Source organism: Perognathus longimembris, chromosome 4 (assembly GCF_023159225.1).
Source record: "Perognathus longimembris pacificus isolate PPM17 chromosome 4, ASM2315922v1, whole genome shotgun sequence".
Lineage (NCBI taxonomy): Eukaryota > Metazoa > Chordata > Mammalia > Rodentia > Heteromyidae > Perognathus > Perognathus longimembris.
Genome location: NC_063164.1, coordinates 51,142,637 through 51,147,641, shown reverse-complemented (window position 1 = coordinate 51,147,641; position 5,005 = coordinate 51,142,637). Strand labels below are relative to the sequence as shown.

General features: G+C 35.3%; 1 non-coding gene across 1 annotated transcript; it reads right to left on the bottom strand.

The window, feature by feature from the left end:
* Positions 1-3,305: 3,305 nt before the first annotated feature.
* LOC125350913 lies at positions 3,306-3,410 on the bottom strand. Its single transcript, XR_007210825.1, has one exon. It is a non-coding gene; the product is annotated as a U6 spliceosomal RNA (small nuclear RNA).
* Between the last annotated feature and the right edge of the window lie 1,595 nt (positions 3,411-5,005).

The window sequence follows — 5,005 nt, the reverse complement described above, 5'->3', positions numbered from 1 at the left end:
GTAGTTTGATTTAATCCCATTTGTCAAGTCTCTCTCTTCTTTGTTGTGCCCATGGAACTGCAGAAAGTTCTGTCTATGCTGATAAGTTCCAGTGTTTTCCATATTCTGTCTTGTATTAGTTTCAAAGTTTTGGGTCTGACAACGAGGTCTTTGATCCTCTTGAGATGATATTGGTGCAAGGTAATAGATAGGGATCCAGTTTTAGTCTTCTATCTATGGAAAACCAGTTTTCCAAACACAATGATTGAAGAGGCAGTCTTTTATACAACATATTTTAGGCTTCATTGTTATTGAGACCTGCTTTTGTTTGTGTGAGTGTGTGTGTGTGCGTGTGTACACATGTGTATGCATGCCAGTCCTGGGGCTTGAACTCAAGGCCTGGGAGCTGTCCCTGAGATTCTTTTTCTCTAGGCTAGTGCCCTACCACTCAAGCCATAGTGCCTTTTCTGAATCATTTTTGCTGTAGATAAGAGTCTCAGTCTTTTCTTCCCACACTGGCTTCAAACTTCGGTCCTCACATCTCAACCTCCTGCATAGCTAGGACTACAGACATGAGCCATCAGTGCCCAGCTGGGCCTGTTTTTATGCCATTACCAAACCTTTTTTGTATTATAGTAGTAAAGTTGGAGGTCTAGAATTGTGATACCTCCAGCACTGCTTTTTTTTTTTTTCCTTAAAAATTTTTTGGCTATTCAGGGTCTTTTGTGATTTCATATGAATTTGGGGTTGTTTTCTCTATCTAGGAGAAGAGTGACGTGGGGATTTTGGTGGGTATTACGAGGCATTTGTAGATTGCCTTAGGCAGTATGATCATTTTCATGATATTAATTCTATCTATCCATGAACATAGAGGTTTTTCCATTTCCTGATATCTTCTTTGATTTAAAATTCTTTTTATAGTTTTTTTCTATAGCACTCTTTAACTTTGGTTAGGTTTATTCCTAATTGTTTTTAAGGCTACTGTAAATCAAATTGTTTTCCTGATTTCCCCCTCCATCTGCACATTGTTGGTATACAAAAAGGCTACTGATTTTTGTGGGTTAATTTTTGTATTTTGCTACTTTGCCAAAGTTATTGATCAGCTTTAGAAGCTTGGAGGTGGATTCTTAGATCCTTTAAGCATCAGATCATCTGCAAATAGGAATAGTTTGACTTTTTCTTTCTCTATTTAAGTCCCTTTTATGTCTTTATCTTCCCTTATAACTCTGGCTATGAATTCCAGTATAACATTATCCTTATCTTATTCCAGATTTTAAAGGAAATAGTTTAAGTTTTTTTCACTATTTAGTATGATGTTGGCTGTAGGTCTGTCACATATAGCCTTTATTATGTTGAGGTTTGCTTCTTCTATTCATAGCTTCTTCAGAGCTTTTATCATAAATGGATGTTGGATTTTGTTGAAGGCTATTTCTGCATCTATGGAGATAATCATGTGATTCTTTTCTTTACTTCTGATAATATGGTATATTATGTTTACTGATTTACATATAGTAAAACAGCCTTGCATCTCTGGGATAAAACTTGGGATAAAACCAACTTGATTGTAATGAATTCTGTTAGCAAGTATTAAAGAACTTTGTGTCTGTGTTCATCAGAGATTAGTCTAGCTGGGTGCCTGTGGCTCACGCCTGTAATCCTAGCTACTCACGAGGCTGAGAGCTAAGAATCCCAATTTGAAGCCAGCTCAGGCAGGAAAGTCAGTGAGACTCTTATTGCCAAGTAGCCACCAGAAAACTTGAAGTGCTGCTGTGGCTCAAAGTGATAGAGCACTAGCCTTGAGTAAAAGAGCTCAGGGACAGTGTCCAGGCCCTGTGTTCAAACAAAAAGGAGAGAGAAAGAAACTAGTCTGTAGTTTTCTGTTATTATTGGATCCCTATCTGGTTTGGGGATAAGTATAATGCTGGCTTCATAGGAAGAATTTGGTCGTGATCCTTCTATTTCTATTTCGTGGAAATTTTTGATGAATACTGCTGTTGGTTCTTTAAAGATGTTATAGAATTCAGTTGTAAATCTATTGGGACCTGGACTTTTTCTAGTTGGGAGAATCTTATTACTTCCTTGATCAAATTGCTTATTATGGTCTGTGTAAGTGGTTTATATCATCTTTCCACTTTAGCAGCTCATTTGTCTTTAGCAATCTCTTCTTATCTACTAGATTTTCCATTTAATTTGAGTTTTGAAAATCGTTCCTCATAATCTTTTAGATTTCTTGGGATTTTTATTGTGATGATTTCTTTTTATATCCAATTTTGCATTCTTTTTTTGTCAAATTGGTTAGGAGCTTGTCAGTCTTTTTTTTTTTCTTTCAAAGAACCAGCTTTTTGTTGCATTGATTATTTGTACAGATTTTTAGTCTCTAATTTGTTTATCTGTTCCCTGATCTTTACTATCTCTCTCCAGTACTTTTGGGTTTGGTTTGTTCTGTTTCTAGAAGCTTTAGTTGCATCATGAGGTTGTTTACTTGAACAATTTCTGTTCTCTTTAAGTAGCTGCTTGGAGCTGTGAATTTTCCTCTCAACTGTGCTTTTGCTCTATCCAGAGCTTCTAGTATGATGTGCTTTCATTTTCATTATATTGCAGGAACTCTTCCTTTCTTTATTTCTTCAACGACCCAGCTATTATTCAACAATGTGTTGTTCCATCTTCATGTGTTTGAGTATTTTCTGTAATATATTTTCCTGTTGAGTTCTAGTTTAATTCCATTGTGCTCAGATAGAAGACAGGGGTTTATATCAATTTTTTGTATTTGCTTAGGCTTCTTGTATGTCCTAGGATATAATCTATTTTGGAGAAGGTTCTATGGGCCACTGAGAAGAATGTGTATTGTGTTGCTGCTGGCTGAAATACTCTTTAGATGTTTATTAAATCCACTTGGGTTATGGTGTAAGAGTTTTAATTTTATTTGGGTGCTCCACAATTTGATGCATATATATTGACCACAGTAATTTCTTCTTCATGGATTATTTTTGTATTTTGTATTACTTAAAGTTGCATTGTGTAGACCTTCTTCATCTCTTCTTACTGATTTTAACATGAGGTTAATTTTACCAGATATCAGCATGGCTGCTCCTGCCTTTTGGAAGGAGACATTTTCATAAGTCTTTTTCTATCCCTTTACCTGGAATTTGTATTTATCTGTTGATAGTGAGATGTGTTTCTTGAAGCCAACAAATGGTTGGCTTTTTTTTCTTTTGAGCCAGGCTGCTGTTCTATACCTTTTGATAGGAGAATTGAGTCCATTGGTATTTATTGTACTATAAAGAGATATGCCATATGTTTCCTGCCATCTTGTTTCTGTGTTTTTTTTTTTAATGGACTGCTTCACAAATTTGCTGTCATCCTGTGCAGGAGCCATGCTAATCTTCTCTGTATCTTTCCAATTTTAGTATATGTGAGGCCGAAGTGAGCACTGTTGCTTGCATCTTTGCTCTTCCTGTTTGATTAAACCAGTCCTCTAGTGATTTTTTTTATTGTTGTATTTCTTTGATTTCGATTGTCTTCTTCTGATACTGTGCTTCCCTTTAGTGTTTATGAATTCCTTTAGTTCTTATTTATAATGGAAGGTCTTAGTTTCTCCATCAATTTTGAATGATAGCTTTGTTGGGTACACTAGCGTAGTTGACAGTTATTATTCAGAGTTTGAATTATATTTTTCCAGGTTCTCCTTAGGTTTAGAGTTTTCTTTGAGAAACCTGCAGTTGGTCTCATCTTCATAACAACTCTTCAGACAAGGGGAACAATTAATTTTATGGTCCCATTGTGGCTTTGCAAGGCTAACCAGAGGAAGCCAAGTCAGTCAGCCACTTTCAGTTTAGGTTTTAATTGTACATACTGTCAAACCTAAAAGGTGGGTAGCCAGGGTTGAATCAAGTGGTTTGCCAACATGGCTTTTGCTGAAGGAACTTTTCATCTTATGTGATTAACTTCTGACTTCCATACCTAGTTTTCTTACAGTCAAACATAATCCACTTGAGAAGTAATGTAATTAGTGCTGTGGGAAAGCCTTTTGTATGTTTAAGAACACACTACTAGTTTGATTAGTTCTGGCATTCTTGAGCTACTGTCCCATGTGTATGTTTGAGAAGAATTAAGCATAATCCATTTCTTTCTTGAGTCTTCATATTCAGCAATAGCCATAAATTATCTAGCTATAAGTTAGCCATAAGATTTTCATAGATGATAACATTGTTATTTTTGCTTGCGGAACTTTAGTCTTTTTTACTTGAAGTCTTTTTTTTAGTTTTAGTTTTTTTTATTATTGACAAATAGTAATATCTCTTTTACTTTGTTATAAAGTTCCGTATAAGGGTGGTCTTCTTTAGGAATTCTTTTCTGAGAATCTAGGAACAAACTTTGTATGTGTGTACATGTGCATGTATGTGCATGCACCTGGGTGCTATCTCTTGGCTTTTTTACTGACAGCCGGTGCTCTCCCACCTGAGCCACATTTTTGTTGTTAATTGAAGAGTCTTATGTTCCTGCCTAGCATAGCTTCCAACCATGATCCTCAGATCTGTTTCCTGAGTAGCTAGGATTACAGTTGTAAGTCACCAGTGCCCAGCTTATAAACACATTTTTGATGGTTGTCACAGAGATTGCTGTCAGAAATTTAAAGCTGTGATTGAAATGTAAGATGTTAAAAATGTTGGAAAAGTTCCTTTTGGAAAAAACCATTATGAGGCCAAGACATTTATAAGTTTAACAGAAATCTAAATCACTGTAATATTCTTGCCATGACTTCGTACTTAGAGTAAAACAGTTATATTATTCTAGTTCTCTCAAGGAAAAAAAGTTAGAGTAAAATGTGAAAATACTATAGTTTTCTAGTTACAGGATTGTATGAAATTATTTGACCAAAAACGATTCTATAGGTATGATGTAGCATGAGAATGAAAAAAATACTTACATAGCTATTAACCCATTTAATTTTTTTAAATAATTACTTATGTCAAAGTGATGTATAGCGGGGTTACAGTTTCATACATTAAGCCTTGGGTACATTTAT